The following is a 20,060-nucleotide window of genomic DNA, read 5'->3' on the forward strand; positions in this document are numbered from 1 at the left end:
GATCTTCTTGCCTCAGGCGCAGGCTGGACCCCAAACAAAAGATAGCCAGGGAGGAAGAACGGTGCCAACTTATTTTTGAGAAAGGAGCCAAGTCCACTCAATGGGAAAAGAATAGGCTCTCCAACAAATGGTGTGGACAAACTGGATATTCACATGCAAAAGAATGAAAGTGAACCCCTACCTTATACCATATACAAAATTTAACACCAAAATGGACCTAAATATATGAACTAAAACTATAAAACTTCTGAAGAATACATAGGGAAATAGCTTCAGGACCTTGTATTAGAAATGGTTTCTTAGGCTTTCCACCAAAAGCACAAACAGCAACAAGAAAAATAAAATGGGATTTCATCAAAATTTAACACTCTTGTGCAAAGGACATTTTCAAGAAAGTGAAAAAACAATCTACTCAATGGTATAAAATATTTGGAAAATACACACCTTATAAAAGTTTAATATCCAGAATATGTAAAGAAATCCTTCAACTCAACAATAAAAAGACAGCCCAATTTTTAAAATGGGCAAAGTAATTGAATAGACATTTCTCCAAAGAAGATATATAAATGGCCAATAAGCACTTGAAAAAAATGCTCAACATTATTATCCAATAGGGAAATGCAAATCAAAACACAATGAGCTACCACTTCACACCCATTAGAATGGTTACTATTTTTAAAAAAATGGAAAATAAGTGTTGACAATAGTGTGGAGAAATAGGAACCCACATATATTGATGATGGGAATGAAATGGCCCAGCTGCCATGGAAAACAGTTTGGCAGTTCCTCAGAAAGTTAAGTATAGAATTACCATATATCTAAACAATTCCACTTCTAGGTATATACCCCCAAAAATTGAAAGCAGGGACTCAAACAGATATTTGCACACCAGTGTTCACAGTGGAATTGTTCACAATTGCCAAAAGATGGAAGCAACCCAATTTCTAAGAGTGGATAAAGAAAATATGGCATATACACAAAATAGAATATTATTCAGCCTTAATAAAGAGTGAATTTCCGATACATGCAACAACTTGGATGAAACTTGAAGACATGATGTTGAGTGACATAAGCCAGATACAAAAGGACAAACACTGTATGATCTCACTTATATGAAATACTTAGAATATGCAATTCATAGAGTTAGAAACTAGAATACAGGTTACTAGGAGCCAGGGTGGGGGTAGGGAATGGGGAGTTAATAACTGGTAGAGAGTTTCAGTTTGGGGTGATGGAAAAGTTTTGGTAATGGATGGTGCTCCAGTTTGCTAAAGCTGCTGTTATGCAAAATACCAGAAATGGATTGGCTTTTATAAAGGGGATTTATTAGGTCACAAATTTACAGTTCTGAGGCCATAAAAGTGTCCAAACGAAGGCATCAACAGAAGATACCTTCACTGAAGAGTGGCTGATGGTGTCTGGAACACTTCTGTTAGCCAGCAAGGCACATGGCTGGTGTCTGTTGATGCTTTGCTCTGGGATTCTGGTTTCAAAACGGTTTTCTCCAAAATGTCTTTGGGCTAGCATCTCCAAATGTCGCCAACATCTCTAAGCATCAGCAAGCATCTCTCCCAAAGTCTCTCTCAGCTTCTCTGAGCTCCTCCTGTCTGTGAGCTCTCTTACAGGACTCCAGGGATTTTAATTAAGACCCACCCTGAATGGGCAGCATCCATATATCCTTGCCCACAGTTGATTGAGTCACATCTCCACGGAAACAATTAAAAGATTAATGTCTCCCCTCAAAAGATTGCATTAAAGAATATGGCTTTTTGGGGACATCATATATCCAAACTGGCACAGATAGTGATGATGGTACCACAACATTGAGAATATAATGAACACCGATGAATTGTATACTTGACAGTGAGAAATTTTGTTTTATGTTACTATACTCTATGTTATATGTTTGTTATATTGTTATATGTTGTTATATTTGTTATATTGTTATATGTTGCTATATTTTATGTTGTATATAAATATTTTATGTTGTATCTGTATATATATTTTATGTTATATGTTGTTACATTTTAGGCTTTATGTTTATGTTTTATGTTGTATGTATGTTACTAGAATTAAAAAAAAAAAAAAAAAAACATAGAACTGTACAACACAAAAAGCGAACCCTATGCAAAGAAAGAAAAAACCCTTTTGGTTTTCATGAATGAAATTCCAATGTGTCCAAAATGGAATGAGCAAGAAGGGAAAGGTCATATTTCATGTTCAACATTTTTATACCTGAGTTTTCAGCACTAAAGTAAAGCCACAAGGGAACAATGCAAAAGGTATGATCAGCGGTATAAGTAAATTCATCATCACATTTGTTCTCATTTCCTTCCACCCATTTATCTTTTCAAGTTGCCAAGAACAGCCCTGGGAATAATCACCTCCCACACCAAAAGCTGGGGAAATGATAATTGGTGCCTGATGACAGGAGATGACATTTTTGAATAGTTGCTTTAAACTTCATAACATATATTCCGTCTTTAACCATTTATATTCTGCTTTTACTCTTAGATTTTCAAAAGGGAGTATATGAGGAAGATGGCTAAATAGCAAGCACTAATCCACAAAACTTTGTATCAGTTAAAAAAACAAACAAAACTACAACCTAGATCAAGAACACAAAGCCTAGAAAAAAGCCATAATATGTCTGTATTTATATCCATACCTATATCTATCTGTGTGTAAATATGTACATATATATGTATATCTGTGTGTACGTATGTTTATGTTTATATACATATAGGTAGGTGGGTAGGTAGACAGGTAGACAGACAGGTAGACAGACGGATGATAGATTGATTGATCTCAAGCTCAAAATGACTTCCTGGATAATATAAGAATGAAAGTTTTATTATTCATAGCTGCCAACTCGATCTTATGCTGCCTCTGGAGTGAACCAATTTAAAGATACTTTTCTAGATTAGAGGTCCAAACATAGATTTCGTGGGGTGATAAGAAGGCATTCTGTACGACGATTTTTTCTGCAGAAAAATTTACTTTTCATCTCTACAACATTTTGCGCATAGTTTTGCTTTAGCTTCTTAACTGCTAAAGCAAATGCCATACAGTGTGTTGGCTTAAACAATGGGAATTTATTGGCTCATGGTTTTGAGCTTAGAAGTCCAAAACTGAGGCATCAGCAAAGCAATGCTTTCTTCCGGAAGACCGTGGTATTCCAGGGCTGGCTCCCAGCAATCCTGGGTCCTTGGCTTTTCTGTCACGTGGCAATGCACATACCATTATCTTCTCCTTTCTCCTCTGGGTTCCGTTGACTTCCAGCTTCTGGGTCTGCTCCTGTGGCTTCTCGTTCCGTGTTCAATTCCTTTGCTTACAGAGACTTCGGCCGTATTGGGTTAAGGCCCACCCTCATTCAGTCTGGTCACACGTTAACTAATAACGTCTTCAAAGGGCCTATTTACAAACGGGTGCCCGCAGGAATGGATTAAGAACATGTTTTCCTGAGGTGCATAACTCCAAGCCACCACAGCTTGCCATCATGGGAGGTTCTTTTGAATTTTGTCCCAGCAGTTTTACAGGACTGTGAACTCGCCTCATTTGTCATCTTGCTGTGTTCTGCAGTGGCCCACACAACTCCTACCCGTGGCAGGGATTTTTGTTCGGATGGCATGCAAAAAGAAAGTGAACAACATTATCATAATCATTTTGGCTACTTGTCCACTGAAATCACAGGAAACTCACATAATAAAATCCCAAACAGTGGAGGGGCAAGATGGCGGCATAGAGAGGAGTGGAAGCTAAGTAGTCCCCCTGGAACAACTACAAAAAACCAGAAACAACTAGTAAATAATCCAGAATAACTGCAGGGGGACGAACGAGACCATCCACTCATCATACACCAACCTGAATTGGGAGGAATGCCCGAGAACACAGCATAAAATCTGTAAGTAAAACCTGAGGAACCAAGTCGTGAGACCCCCTCCCCCATAGCCCGAGCTGCAAAGCCTCGTGGTGCCAGAGAGAAGCTCTCTCCCAGCAAGCGAACACAGCTCAGCTGAGCTCCAACTGGGGTTATAAGTAGCGAGTGTGAACTGCTCACTACAGGTACGAACCCCCAAAAAACAGACAGAGGCTTTGGGTGACGACTGACCTGGGAGAGCTGGAGGGTCGCCTTGGACTGGGTCTGAAGGGGACTATCTGTTTCTTTTTTGGCTCAGTGGAGAAAGCCCCAGTCATTTTCGGTTTCCAGGGCTGTGAAGCAGAGAAGGGTGGAGACAGCACAAGCAGAGAGAGAGAGACCATTGAAATGCTAATGACCTCCACCTGGGGGGTCTGTCTTCTCTAGGAGGAAAGGGGTGGGGCCCTTTCCATTCAGAACCAGACCCCAGAGCCTGGGGGAACACGGCCATATCTCCTCACACCAGTCAAGAATTACAGGCTAACAGGCATCACCTGCTGGGCAGAAAAGCACAGTGACCCGAGGCATCAAAGGGTGGAGCAATTTTCTAAGACACACCTGCAGGGAAACCAGATACTGAATATTTCTTCCCTCTGGGACCTGAGCCTATTCTGGTCTGGGAAAACCTGATTTAGATAACCAAGGAAACCATGCCTAGACAACAGAAAATTACAACCTACACTAAGAAAAACAAAGTTATGGCCCAGTCAAAGGAACAAATGTACCCTTCAACTGAGATACAGGAATTTAAACAACTAATGCTAAATCAAATCAAAAAGTTTAGAGAAGATATTGCAAAAGAGATAGAGGCTGTAAAGGAAGCACTGGACATGTATACGGCAGAAATCAAAAGTTCAAAAAAACAACTAGTAGAATCTATGGAAATGAAAGGCACAACACAAGAGATGAAAGACACAATGGAAACATACAACAGCAGATCTCAAGAGGCAGAAGAAAACACTCAGGAACTGGAGAACAAAACACCTGAAAACCTACACGCAAAGGAGCAGATGGAGAAAAGAATGAAAAAATATGAGCAACGTCTCCGGAAACTCAAGGATGAAACAAAGTACAATATTGTACGTATCATTGGTGTCCCAGAAGGAGAAGAGAAGGGAAAGGGGGCAGAAGCAATAATAGAGGAAATAATTAATGAAAATTTCCCATCTCTTATGAAAGACATAAAATTACAGATCCAAGAAGCTCAGCGTACTCCAAACAGAAGAGATATGAATAGGCCTACGCCAAGACACTTAATAATCAGACTATCAGATGTCAAAGACAAAGAGAGAATCCTGAAAGCAGCAAGAGAAAAGCAATCCATTACATACAAAGGAAGCTTAATAAGACTATGTGCGGATCTCTCAGCAGAAACCATGGAGGCCAGAAGGAAGTGGTGTGATATATTTAAGATACTGAAAGAGAAAAACCGCCAACCAAGAATCCTGTATCCAGCAAAGCTGTCCTTCGAATATGAGGGAGAGCTCAAAATATTTTCTGACAAACAGACAATGAGAGACTTTGTGAACAAGACACCTGCCCTACAGGAAATACTAAAGGGAGCACTACAGGGTGATAGAAGACAGAGTGCGTGGTTTGGAACACAATTTGGGGAGATGGTAGCACAACAATGTAAGTACACTGAACAAAGGTAACTATGAATACGGCTGAGAGAGGAAGGTGGGGAGCATGTGAGACACCACAAGAAAGGAGGAAAGATAACGACTGGGACTGTGTAACTTGGTGAAATCTAGAGTACTCAACAATTGTGATAAAATGTACTAATATGTTGTTTTACGAGGGAGAACAAGGAAATGTCAACCTTGCAAGGTGTTGAAAATGGGGAGGCATTGGGGGAGGGATGCAATCAACATAAACTAGAGACTGTAACTAATAGAATCATTGTATTATGCTTCCTTTAATGTAACAAAGGTGATATACCAAGGTGAATGCAGATAAGAGGGGGGGATAGGGGAGGCATGTTAGACACTTGACATTGGTGGTATTGTCTGATTCTTTATTCTACTTTGATTTAAGGTTATTTTTCCTTTCGCTGCTTCCTAGCTGTCTTTTTTTTTCCTCTTTCTTTTGCCTCTCTACCTTCTTTGACCCTCCCTCCTGCCTTGTGGAAGAAATGTAGATGCTCTTATATAGATAATGGTGAAGGTGGTGAACACATAAATGTATGACCATGCAGAGAACCATCGATTATTTAATTGGGATGGAATGTATGGTGAGTGAACAAAACCATATTAAAAAAAAAATGGGTTGATGACAAAACCTCGAGGGCAATATACTGAGTGAAATAAGCCTGACACATTAGGACAATTATTGCAGGGTCTCACTGATAGGAACTAATTATAATATGTAAACTCATAGACATGAAATATAAGGTACCAAGATATAGGACGAGGCTTAAGAATGGGGAGTGGTTGCTTAGTATCAGCAGAATGTTCAATTAGGATGAACTTAAATGTTTGGAAATGAACAGGGGTGTTGGTAGCAAGATGTGAGAATAACTAACAGCACCAAATGGTGTGTGAATGAGGTGGAAAGGGGAAGCTCAGAGTCATATATGTCACCAGAAGGAAAGTTGGAGGTCAAAAGATGGGAATGTATAAAACTGAATCCTATGGTGGGCAATGTTCATGATCAACTGTACAAATACTAGAAATCACTTCCATGAACCAGAACAAATGTATGACAATACAATTAGAAGTTAATAATAGAGGGGCATATAGGGAAGAACTATATACCTATTACAAACTATATACTACAGTTAGTAGTATTTCAACATTTTTTCATAAACAGTAACAAATGTAGTATATCAATACTAGGAGTCAACAATTGAGGGGGGTTGGTTAGGGATAGGGGAGGATTAGAGTTTCCTTTTCTTTTCTTTTTTTTTTTTTTTTTCATCTTTCACTTTATTTCTTGTCTGGAGTAATGAAAAGTTTCTAAAAATTGGACAAAAATTAAGTGTGATGGATGTACAGCTGTATGAGGGTACCCAGGGGCAAGTGATTGTACACTTTGGATCTTTGGATAATTGTACAGTATCTGAACAATCTCAATAAAAATGAAAAAAAAAAAATCCCAAACAATGGAATTTAGAATTAAAAAAAAAAAAAAAACCTCATAGGCAAAAACAAAAACAAAACAAGAATCTCATAGGCATTAGCAACAAACAACTGGAAAATGAAATATTCATGGATAGGAAGACTCAATATTGTTAAGACATCAATTCTCCGCAAATTCTTCTATAGATTCAATGCAATCCTGATCAAAATCCCAGAAGGCATTTTGCAAAAACTGATAGCTCAGTCTAAAACTTAAATGAATATTTTACTAGAATAAGCAAAAGGATTTTGTTAAACAAAGAACAAAGGCAGGGGATTTCCAATCCTTGATTTTGATCCTTATCATAAAGACAATAATCCAGACTGTGTGGTATTAGAATAAAAATAGACATAAGGATCAATGGAACAGAATACAAAGTCTAGAAACAGACCACACATATATGGTCCACTGATTTTTGACAAAGGTACCAAGACAATTCAATGGGGAGATGATAATCATTTCAACAAATGTTTATGGAACAACCACAAAAAATGAACATCAAGCCTTACCTTATACCACCCACACACAAAAATTAACTTGAAATGGATCACAGAAAACTCATCACGGGTCATATAAAAACAAAAGTGATAAAACTTCTGGAATAAAACATAGGAGAAAACTTGTGTGACCTCAGTAGATAAGAATAGGACCCAAAAAGCATAAAGTGTAAAACATAAAAATTGGTAAATCAGAATTCATCAAAATTAAAAACCTCTGCACTTGGAAAGACACCATTAAGAAAATGAAAATGCAAGTCACAGACTGGGAGAAAATATTCACAATACATGTACCAGATAAAGACTTGTATGCAGAATATACAAAGAACCCTGCTGATTTCATAAGACAAGCTATAAAAATGGGCAAAATATTTGAATAGAGACTTCACAAAAGAAGATGCATAAATGGCCAATATGATAAAGTACTCAACATCGTCAGTCATCAGGGAAATGCAAATTAAAACACCAAAATACTACTATATGCCCCCAGAATTGCTAAAACCAAAAAGCCTGACAGCATATGAAAGATGTGAAGGAACTAGAAATCATCTGTTATGGATTGAACCATGTCCCCTATAAAGACAAGTTCAAGTCCTAACTAACCCCTAGTCCTGTGGATGTGAACCAATCTGAAAATAGGTTCTTTGAAGATCCTGTTAGTATAGGTGAGGCCACAATGAATCAAGGTAGGTCTTAATGCACTATGACTGGAGTCCTTATAAACAAAAGAAATTTGGACAGAGACAGATGGTGCGAGAGACGGCCATGGGATGGAGGCAGAGATTGAGTTATGGATGGCCTGCCACTACCACCAGGAATGCTTAGACTTCAGGGGAGACATGGCCTTGCCGGCAACTTGATTTAGGACTTCTAGCCTCCAAAACTAGGAGACAAGAAGTTCATATTGTGCTGGTTTGGAGCTGTTATGTACCCCACATAATCCATCCCTGTGGGGGCAGACCTATTGTGGGTGAGACCTTTCAGTTCAATTGAGATGTGCTCCAGCCCATTCGGGGTGGGTTTTAATCCCTTTACTGGGGTCCTTTATGAGGATAGGAGAAAGAAATGCCCAGAGACATTTGGAGACAGCCATTGAAACCAGAACCAGGAAAGAAGGACCAGCAGACTTCACCATGTGTCTTCCCCTGTGACAGAGGAACCCCGGATGCGAACAGCCTTTCCTCAGAGAAGGTATCTTCCCCTTGATGCCTTAATTTGGACATTTTCATGGCCTCAGAACTGCAAATTTGTATCCTAATAAAACCCCATTGAAAAAGCCAGCCCATTTCTGATACATCACATTTTGGCAGCTTTAGCAAACTGAAGCACATATAGTTTAAGCCAACTAGTCTATGGAATTTGTAAAATGGTTATGGCATCACCTGGCCCCAGACCCCACCCTCCCTGTGTCCTATGCCCACCCAGATCACAGGTTTATACAACCTGCCCAGCCCCACCAAGCATTTGAGGTGGCTACACCTGCTCAAAATCACAGAACTTAATTTATTAGATAGTATGGAAAGGGGGCCAAGTTCAGCCTCAGCCCGGCTGTCTCTGGGTTCTCAACTGTCCATCACCAGGAATGCATTCGCACCGCCTGGGGGAGTAGGGATTACCCAACAGAGCTAAGCTAGCTCTCTTAAAATCTTTAGGTAAGGTATTAATAAAAAGCCTGTCTGTCAATTCCTCAAGGTACCTAAACATCCAAGCCTGAGGGTTTTTTTCCCCCTCTTGCACAAGTAAATGAATTTCTCCAAGAATATTCTGCACAGTGGTTCTCCAAGCTCCCTGGGCCAGTATCAAGCAGCAACATCACCTGGGAGAAAAGCAGAACCTGCAGCCCCAGCCCAGACCTACTGAATCAGAGTCTGCATTTTAATGAGCTCTGCAGGTAGACCTTGGGCTCGGTTAAGTGTGGGAGGTGCTGCCAGGCCACAGTCGAGGTTTGAGAGGCTGCAGGTGAAAAAAGTACACACAACCTTTGAAGTGCTGGGAAAACAAACGTCCGAGACAAGGGCCCTTGTTGCTGTATGGGCAGCAGGCACAGATGAGGGGAGGCAGGATGGAGGGCTGGCTGGGTGCCGACTGGAGCACCCTCATCCCTGGGAGAAGCGAGTGTCTGGAAGGAAGACATCTTTGTGGAACTGGTTGGGAATGATTTATCAAGCAACCTCAACTGTGGCTGAGCACCTTCCGAAGGTTATTTCACCTCTGTGGGTTTTGGGAAAATCATGCACCAGTGGGAGGGAGGAAATAAAAAGACTTGAAGGCAGAGCTTCTAAGAACTTCAGGACACCTTTTGGAAAACCTGATAAAAATTGTGACATCCTTGTCCCAGAAAAACACACACACACATTTTACATATACTTTTGGGGGATTCACAGATTTCCTGGTCCTGAATGCATGGGCCCCGGGTTAAGAATTCCTGCTTTCGGAGACAGGGGCAGGGAAACAGAGGTAGAGGGGGAAAAAAAAAAAAGACTATATATATATTTTTTTCTAAAATAGAAAAAAGTGACTAAGTTTCAACACAAAGGAAATGTGAATGCTTATAAATTATTCAGACCCAGGCAACTTAATTATATGATGAAACAAAAAGTTCAAAAGTATTCCATCCTGTCATCTGGTTTTGTCCCCAGATCAATTTGACACATTCTCAGTTAAAATGTCACCTTCCCAGACTTCTCAAAGCATCCTTTGCCTGGGCTGACCCTGGCTTCTCAGCCTAGCATTTCCATTCTCAGGGGGAACCTAGGATCCTGCTACCTTTATCTGTGTGCCATCGGGTCCCACCAGCACCAGGGACCCTGTAAGGGCTCAGGAAATGTTTGCTTGATTTAAGTTCATTCGTTAAGGGTAAACAGTGCACAATTCCTGAGCACTGAGGGTTGAAGGTTTCAGCTTGTTCAGGGAAGGACTCACTGGCAGTTCAGTGCTAGACACTGCCTGGCACCGTGGTTGGAGGGCACCAGTGGAGAAGTTTCCTGCAACAATATTTATTGAAATCCTACTGTGGGGGGGGGGGGCACTTGCTCTGAGACGCTGAGACCAGGACAGATCCCCCACCCAGGGGTCCATGATCTACTTGGGGCCCCTTTAAACCAGTAGAGAAGTCAGGTCACACCACCTAACACCGTGTTCTCTACTCGGAAAAGCCTCTTTCAGTCTGGATACCTCAGGCATCACACCCAGCCCACAGCACCCCACCATCCAGCCTGCCCATCGCGGTAAGGTGCCCCTTCTTTCATGCCTGGAGCCGCCAAGTCATTCAACCACCTCCCTTCCCTTAGAAGGAAAGGCCAAAGAAAGTACCTGTTAGAATCTGATTTCCATTGTACCTGCTTGTCAGTTCTGGGCTCAGCCCCATGTGATTTTCTCTCATTTGATCATTTCTTTTCACTTTTTATACGCCCCTGTCACTTCTGCACAATAATTTAACAGCCCTATGAACACCAAAAAAGGTGTGTGGGGGGCGGGGGGGAGGCAGTGGACCCAATCTTATCATCGACTAGTCAGAAGCAGTGCTCAGTAATACATGATTTAATTCCAGAATTGTCCTTCAGTTTTAGCTTTGTTCTGTTTTGTAGTTGGGGAACTGCACATAGACCCCAAGCACCCAGGGGTTCGTGTCTCGGAGTTCTAGTCCTAGTGTCTAGAGGTTAGATTCCCAGTGTCTAGGGATAAATGTCAGTACCTTTTAAACTCACCTACCAAGAACCTGACATTTATGTTGTCTTGATGAGCACAACTTCCTGGTGTTTTTAAGTTTTCTATTTGCCTATAAGCCTGCATGGGTGGTCCGTGGATATTCTTAAAATTCTTGAATAGGTCCCCATATACCCTACTGCATCACTGGTACCAGCAAAGACACGTGGCAGAAGGTTCTGTGCCAGGAAAAAAAAAGCTGCAGACAACCCAATGCCTACCTCCCAGACACCAAGGAAATCAATTGTGGTACAGCCATTCAGTGGAAAACCGGCAGCTATTAAAGAGTATAAGTTAATCCACCCATGCATAATGACATTAAGTATAGTATATAATTTATTATAACTTACTATAAAATATCATTATCAAATTAAAGAGTAATAGAAATTGTTAACGATATTTATCAAATAATGTATGCTATTATTGTGGTGACTGTACTACATCACGTATCACAAGCCATTGTATTAATGAACACATACATTAATTCGTGGAAATTCAAAGTGCAGAGAACTTTGTCAGTTCATTTGTATTAAAAGCGGACGTTTGAATATATTAATATGAACACGCATATGAATTGCCCAGCGCGGTGGGTGTCAGACTCGAGCGTGCGGCATCTTCTCCCGCCGAGGCTCGTTAAAACCCAGACGGCTGCGCTCCGCCCCCGCGGCTTCTGACTCAGCAGGGCCGGAGCCGGGCTAGAGAGTCTGCATTGCCAGCAAGCTGCCAGCTACTGCTGGCCTGGGACCAGGGACACACAATGGGCTGCACAGTGGGTATGTGATCTATGAGAAGAGGAGCCTTGGGCTTTTGAGTTCGTGAAACTCATTCATTCATTCAGAAGCCTTGCTGAGCGTCTGCTGCAGCCGTGGTCCGGCCTTCCTCCCACCCTCGCCACGGCCGGCCGGGGGTCGGGACCTGCCACGGGGCCTCAGCGTCCCCGGCGGGCAGCGCCCCACCCGCGCGATTTCGCGGAAACCTCACCCGGGATCGCGCACAATATCCCGACCTGGGATTCGAACCCCAATCTCTGAGGCCCGGGCTACCATCCTGCCCGCCTCCCAGTCCCAGACCCGCCTCCCGACGAGGCCGTCGGGCCTCCGAGCGCGCCGCCCCCAGCCGTGCCGGGACGCGAGACGCCTGGAGCCCCCGATGGGGGCCGGGGACCCCGTGGAACGCGCTTCCGCGACCCCCGGGCCTAGATGAACACCGAGTCCACGGAGAGTGTCCGGCGCGCGCGCTCTCGAGGGGCCTCAGCCTGTCGGCCGCGGGGAGGGGCGGGACCACGCAAGCGTCGGGTGGACGCGCTTGCGCTCGGGCTCGCGCCCGCGGGGTAAACTCAAGGGAGTGAAGCCAGGATACAGGTTCGCCGGGGCATTATTCTAACGCAGGCGCGGTGGCCAAGTGGTAAGGCGTCGGTCTCGTAAACCGAAGATCACGGGTTCGAACCCCGTCCGTGCCTCTCGTGGGCTCCCTCTGCTGGAGGAGACTTTTTAGGGGTGGGACCACTTTCCAGAGTGTTGAGTAGCGATCTACGCCCCATGCACTGCAAATTGAAGTGCCTTAGCACCGCGTCCCTGCCGGCACCAACCGTTTTCACTCAGTGTGGGTTCAAACTCGCCTCTGGAGTTTGCAAAGGTAAAAACTCTGGGTGGTCCAGCCCCACCCGGTCTTTGCTGCAAAGTCGGCCAGCGCGGCATTCGGCTCGCTGCAGACATCGTCCGCTGCCATCCCGGGCGACTCTTCCTCTGAGAAAAGTTGTCGGGTGTGCAGGGCCTCAAACTCCAAGGCCCGGGATCTCCTCGAGTACGTGGGGCCAAGGTAGATAACGAGCGTCGACCCCAGCGAAGGCCCAACATTCTTTGTGCCAAAACCCTGCATCTGATGGCACTTAAGAGACACTTTGTTTTTCTGAAAATTAAAATCCAATTTTATGAAAGTTGCCCGTGACAACGAGTCCACACCCCGCACCCGAGTCAGCTGGGATCTGGCTTGCTATTTTTAAAAGGAAATCCGTTGTAGGCATTGCACTCGAGAGCAATTCTGCCATGGAAATCTAAACCTCTCTCTGCGCCTCCGTTTCCCCCTCTGTAAAATGGGTGTGCGGCCAGCGTTGACGTTTGGGAAGCAGCTGGCAGAGACGAGCCGTCGAGGTGGCCTCGGTATCTGGAACCAGCGTCATCTCGCGCGTGCCTTCCTTGCACACAAAAGGCTGCATTTAAAGACTCCAGCCTCCAGTAACTGGCGTATTTATAATCTGGAAAGCAGCTTGACCGAAACTGGGGAAACCTGAGATTCTTAATTGGAGAACGCTGTGATGGCGCTCCTCGTGCGTGCGGAGGGCCGGCTTTCCTGATCCGGGGAGGAAAGCGATCACAGGAGGAGAGGTTGGCTCCAACACTTAAAACTTGCATCCAAATCCTTTGGAGGGCTTGCTAAAACACAGATTGGTGGGCCCCACCTTCGGAGCCTCGGAGTCAGTCAATCTGGGGTGGGGCCGATAGTTTGCATTTCTAACAGGCTCCCACGTGGTGCTGCAGCTGCGTGGCCCGAACCCACAGAGAGTAGCCAGTAGCGAGGGGATAGGAGGACACACACCAAAATAAAGTTGTTGCCTCTTGGGAGAGAAGTACTACCCTAGAGCTTCTGAAAGGACTCCTTGACGTCTTACCCTGCAAACTTATACATCATTTGGATTCTCTACAAGGATGTTTGCTTGTATTAACTGTGTAATTTTTTTTTTTTCCTAAATCACCCCCAAAGCTCTCCAACACAAAGATAACCTGTTAGAGCACAGGCAAATTAAAAGACCCAAAATTAAGACAGAAAGGAGGCTTGAGGTTTCTTCCACTGGAGTGTTCATTCATTTCTTTTTACTGAAATGCCACAGAAGAGCACTTACTTCCTCCCTCGTTAATTTAAAAAAAAAAAAAAAAAAAAAAAGCCACTTCCCCTGGACAGGTAGTCCAGTATCTTTGGTTTTCTTGTCCCTCTCCCTTCTCTTCGGAGCTCCTGGTGACTTCCTGCTTCTGGCTCCTCTTTATCAAGCTCTCAGTAATCCAGAGTAAGACCCACCCTCATTCAGTTGGGCCATAATTTAACTAAAAATAACATCTTCAAGAGTTCCTGTTTATAATAGCTTCCCACCCACAAGGTTTCAGATTAAGATTAAGAACATGTCTAAACTAAACTGGAGTACATAATTCAACCTTCCACACCCCCTAATCCAAAGAATGGCTCCTAATCCTTTTCCATTTTCAGACGCCCCACCCTCACCCCCGCCCCCAGGCAAGTTACATGACACCACTTATGGGAAAAAAATTGCCCAAAATAATTAAGGGTACATACTCACACGGAGAAGTGCTTAGTGGGTTTTTTTTTTTGGGGGGGGGGGTTGAGGGGTTAGACCTTGAACATTACACACTAACCTCAAAACCATCACCTCTGGTTGAAATCTGGGGGTGCTAGGGAGCTGTGAAACCTGTTTGGCACATTCCACAAGTCGGAATACCGGGTCAGAATCAGAAATGAGTGAGCAAAATCCTGAATTCAGGTTGTGTTTATACTTACATAGATAAAGCTGCTCGTGTATCTGAATAAGCAAGAAGTTTTATGTTGGTTTAAACCACTTATGTTCATGAATCCATGAAACCATGTTTGTGTTTCTATGACTTGGGTATGAATTTCATGTCTAAAGTCACCTTGAAGTTGGCTGTCTTCGTTCTGGGAAGAATCACTCCCTTAGTTATGTAAAGGAGAGCTAAGAAGTCCCCTGGTGCAGCGGGCTGGGGAGGAGAGAGGGGCCTGCGTAGAAACTAGAGTGACCCTCGGAGACCTCGGGGTGCCAAATTGCCCACTGGGAAGAAGGTGGATTTTCATACAGAGTCCAGGGCTCTGGGGAGGGACAAATGAAACTCTCCTAGCCCCCTCCCTGGTATTCCAAGTTAGGGAGACCTATAAGGTTAGATCATGTCATGGTGGCAAGTGGCAGAAAAGCGTATCAGGACTCCCGAAACAAAAGAGGGAGCCCAGGGAAGGGGCTGTTCCTCTGGGCTGGGGTGGGGGCGGGAGGCAGCTTCAACAGCGACGTCAGGTGGCCACGGGGGGCACGGGCAGTGCTGAACGACTTTGCTCTGCCCATCTCCAGGGAACCAGCGCGAGCGGTGCAACCGCCACCTAACTTCTCCGTGCCTCGGTTTCTCACTCTGTGAAATGGGAATGACACCCGTTCTCTTGCTCCCTCGCTGCTGGAGTTCTTCTGATGACATCTGGGGCTGTTCAGTAAATGGTGACCCATGAGCAGCTGTTGAAAGGAATGAGGCCAGCGTGTATTGATTGATCTGAAGGGGAGGTAACGAAGTGCAATTAAGTGAAAATGTTGATGTTCTTTTTTCTCAAAATAAATACACAATTTTTATCAGTGCATGGGTTTCTTGGAAAGTGAAGACAGTCTGCATCCCACGTAGAAGGTTCCACATCACACTATTGACAATGAACACCTCCACGTGGGGCAAGAGGTGGAGAAGAATGGCAGGCAAAATTACTAATTTTCCCTAATATCACAGTATTGGCAACGAGAGGCTGTATTACTTGGGAATTTTCTATTTTTGCTGCAAAAACATAACATTAACAACAGCAGCAAAAAGAAAAAAAGAAAAGAAACTGAAAAGAGTCAACAGATGTCAGGGCTCTGGAAGCAGAAGTGTTAACACAGAGCTGGCACTGACATGGAGACAAAGCCAAGTCTCCAGTGATAAAGCTCCTCCGCTGAGCTGACCCTCCCCAAGGGGTCGGGGCCTGGGGTCTACCGGGCAGGAGCCAAGCAGTTCTTGGCCCCTGCACACTGCCTTGGCACATTGCCCAGCGGATCTGACATCATGTGCTGAGAAAACCTACATTAAAGAATAAAAAATGGGACTCTTCATAAGAGAGTGAGTGGTCTGTATACACAGGCAAGCTGAGAACCACATTTCAAAACCAGAAGCGTATTTCAGGCGTGAGTAGCACTTAAAAGAAAATATTGTGGCAGGCCCCTGGAAGCAGCAGACGCTGTTTATAACATATCAACTTGAGTTTAGTTTAGCAGATCACCGGCTGGCACATGACAAACATTTCCTGTGACTCTGTGTTCCCTGCTGGATCAGCCCTGTCCTTCTAACCCAGGTGAGCGTAGCTGCTTTTTATTAGCTGTAGGTAAAACATAACCCCCAAACCTGAGACCTCTCTAGATGGAAAATCGGTAACAATTCTCGAAACACACCCAAATAAGAAGCCCTACTTCTTTCTTTGAAAAGTGTAGTGGACAGACTCTAAAATAGCCCCTGATCATCCCTGCCTTCTGGTATTCTAAAACCCTCCTCTTGAGTGGGAGTGGGACTTGGGACCTGCTTCTAACAATAGAATGCAATAAGATGACAAGATGTCACCTTTGGGATGACATTACACAAGATCGCAATGCCCATCTCACTAGTAGACTCCCTCCCTCGCTGGTTTGACAATATGAGGGGGGGTGAGGATGTTTCAGCAGGAAACTGAAGCCACCAGTCCAACAGGCAGCAAGGAACTGAATTCTGACCACAGCCACGTGAACTTGGAAGCAAGTCCCTCCCCAGGTGAGTCCCAGGTGAGCCCCAGGTGAGCCCTAGCCCCGGCGACACCTTCACTGCAGCCTTGCGGAGAACCCAGGCTAATCCTGGACTCCCTGCCCACAGAAACTGTGCCATGATAAATGTGTCCTTGTAAGCCCCTAAGTCTGTGGTGATACTTTTGTGCAGCAACAGATAAGGAACACAAGCCGAGTCGGATGTGGCATGCAGCTTCTCCGCTCTATCCGTCACAGCCTTCACCCTGTAGCCCCAGTGAGAAACCTGGGATTCAGCCCTGTATTCATTTTCTATTGCTGCCATAACAAATTTAAACAAACTCGGCGGCGTCAAGAACACAATTTGAGGCCCCCGTTTCCTTGCTGGCCGTCAGCTGGGGACCTCCCTCAGCTCCTGGGGGCCTCTGTCCTGTCCTTGCTCAGGGCCTTTACATCTCAGAACCAGCAGTGGTGCCCCAAATCCCACCCACATTCCAAATCTCTCTGACATCTTCCTCTACTGCACCACTCTCACTCCAGCCAAAGAAAGTTCTCTGCTTTTAAGGGTTATTGGAATTAGACTGGGGCTCACCCGAATAATCCAGGATAATCCCCCTATTTTAGAGTATGTAACCTTAATTACATCTGCAAAGTCTCTTTTGCCATACGGGTTCCGAGGATTGGGACGTGAGCATCTTGGGGAAGCTGCTATTCTGTCTACCATGATTCTTGACCCTCCCCTCTTTCCTAACCCAATTGATCACTGCCTAAACTTCCCTCCTCTGCCTTGCGTCACTACCTTCCCATTTTATCCTTTGCTAGAGGTGGCTGGACTATTGTAGTAGATTCCTAACTTGTCTCCTTTGCTCTCAATCCCATCTCTCTTCTCTCCCCCTTCCACTGTCACTGTGACTTCTCTCAAACACAGCACTGAACATGTCACTCCCCCACCCCCTTTAATACCTCACCAGCAACCCACCACCACCAAGACAAATCCCAGCTCCTTAGCATGGCATTCCGGGCCCCAGTTGTGCCCCCTCCCATGCCTCCTCTTGCTCCAGCCATACCAGCCTTTGTTATTCCTTCAATTCTGCGTGTTCCTTAGCTTAGTCTTCTGTGCCTGTGCATATGTCGTTCCCTCTGCCTATAATATTCTCCCACCATCTGTCTGGAAAACTCCTACTCATGCCATTGTAGTTGCTATTTCCTCCATGTAGCATCAGTACCTTGGGTTCATTGCTTTTATAGAACCTATCACAAGATACTGCAATTATTAGTTTACATGCCTATTGTTTTGGTAAAGCTGAAAAAACGCACTATACCAGAAATGGGTTGGCTTTTACAATGGGGATTTATTAGCTTATAATTTGCAGTTCTTAGGCCCTGAAAGTGTCCAACTCAGGACATCAACAGGGGGACCCACTACTTAATAAATCAAGCCCTTGACATGAGGCTTGCTCTTGTGAAACTTAGGTTGTAAATGAGCAGCTGAGCCCTCCTATAATTATGCCTAAGAGGCACCTCCAGGAACCTCTTTTGTTGCTCAGATGTGGCCTTTCTCTCTAACCCCAACGTGGCAAATAGATTCATTAACCCCCACCCCCCACCCCCAACACACACACACACGCCCACACACAAGGTACTTGACTCCCAGGGGAATGAATCTCCCTGGCAACATGGGACATGATGCCCAAGAATGAGCCTGGCCCTGGCAGTGATGGATTGAAAATGCCTACTTGCTCAAAAGTGGGGGTGGGGGGGGGGTGGGAGAAAGATAATAAGCTGAGGTCACAGTGGCTGAGAGATCCCAAATAGAGTCGAGAGACTATCCTGGAGGTTTCTCTTATGCAAGCTCCAGCTAGACATCCCAAATGGCCACAATATGCCATGCCCTTACCAAAAGTAGTCCCCAGATACCTAGGTCCCTACCTGAGATTCTATAAAAGATTAACTCACTAAGTTTTATCTCTCAGAAACTTAAATCCACCAGAGTGTTCCTGTGCCAGACAAGTCCTAAAACCGAGAGGCAACAGCCTCTTTAAGAACAACAATCAGATGCAGCCGCCTTCCCCATAATCTCGACACCCCCTTTCAATATGAACAGGTTAGGGTGCTCACTGCCTAGACACCCTTGAAGATGGAGAAAGATTAGGTGAGAGGAAGGGGTAGCAACAAACAAGATAAAGATTTAACAAAGGTCTATGAATACTGACACTTTATATATATATATATATTTGGATGCTGGGGTGTTGGAATAGCTGGAAGGAAGTGGGTGACATGGTGGAACTATAACCTATAGCATTTTTGGGGGTTTGCTCCATAGCTATTCATTGAATTCTGCTTTGAGAGTCTCCACCTTTTCGTGTATACCCTATATTGCATAGCAGGGAGGGAACCGAAACGGTGGAACTGTGGCCCTTGGCAATTTTTGAAATTGCCTATATAACAGCTTGTTGAGCTGTGCATCGAGGCTGGCACTTTTCTGTGTGCATGTTGTGTTTTACAGTAATGGAAATGGCTGAAGTTGTGGAGCTGTGACCCATGATATTCTCTGACATTTTCCCTCTAGCTGCTTGTTGGATCGTACTTTGAAAGTTATCACTGTTATGTATGTACGTTAAAGTTCACATTTTAAAAAATGCCTTAAAAAAAAAAAAAAAAGACATCAACAGGACAATACGTGGGCTCTGAAGACAGGCTGTTGGCATCCGGATCGCCTCTGTCACGCAGGAGGGCACATGCCCGTCGTCCGCTGGTCCTTCACTCCTGGGGTTTGTTGCTTTCAGTTTCTAGCTTCAGTGGCCTCCTCTCTGTTTTCTGTCTTCTCTCAGCTTCTCTGGGGGCTTTTTTCTGTGAGCTTCTCTGTCTCTTTTATCCTCTTATAAAGGACTCCAGTCAGAAGATTAAGATCCACCTTGAATGATGTGGGTCACATCTCAATCGAAATAACCTAATCAAAAAGTCCCACCTACAATAGGTCTGCACTCGCAGGAATGGATTAAAAGAACATGATCTTTTCTGGGGTCCATAACAGCTTCAAACTACCACATCTATGTATCTCTCAAGAGACCAGGAGTTGAAAACCCAAATGCACGATCAGGTGAACAGTGAAGCTGCCTGGGTATACGACAGCAGGAAAGAGTGGGGACTGAGGAAAACTCGAGATGACACACCAGTATAAAGCCGCTACGTTTCTGAAAACCCTGTGGGGCCGGGGCCCAGCAATTCTACAACTTTAGGT

General features: G+C 44.4%; 1 non-coding gene across 1 annotated transcript; it reads left to right on the forward strand.

The window, feature by feature from the left end:
* Positions 1-12,628: 12,628 nt before the first annotated feature.
* TRNAT-CGU lies at positions 12,629-12,700 on the forward strand. Its single transcript has one exon. It is a non-coding gene; the product is annotated as a tRNA-Thr (tRNA).
* The last annotated feature ends 7,360 nt before the right edge of the window (positions 12,701-20,060 follow it).

Source organism: Choloepus didactylus, chromosome 21, assembly GCF_015220235.1.
Source record: "Choloepus didactylus isolate mChoDid1 chromosome 21, mChoDid1.pri, whole genome shotgun sequence".
In the NCBI taxonomy this organism is placed as follows: domain Eukaryota; kingdom Metazoa; phylum Chordata; class Mammalia; order Pilosa; family Megalonychidae; genus Choloepus; species Choloepus didactylus.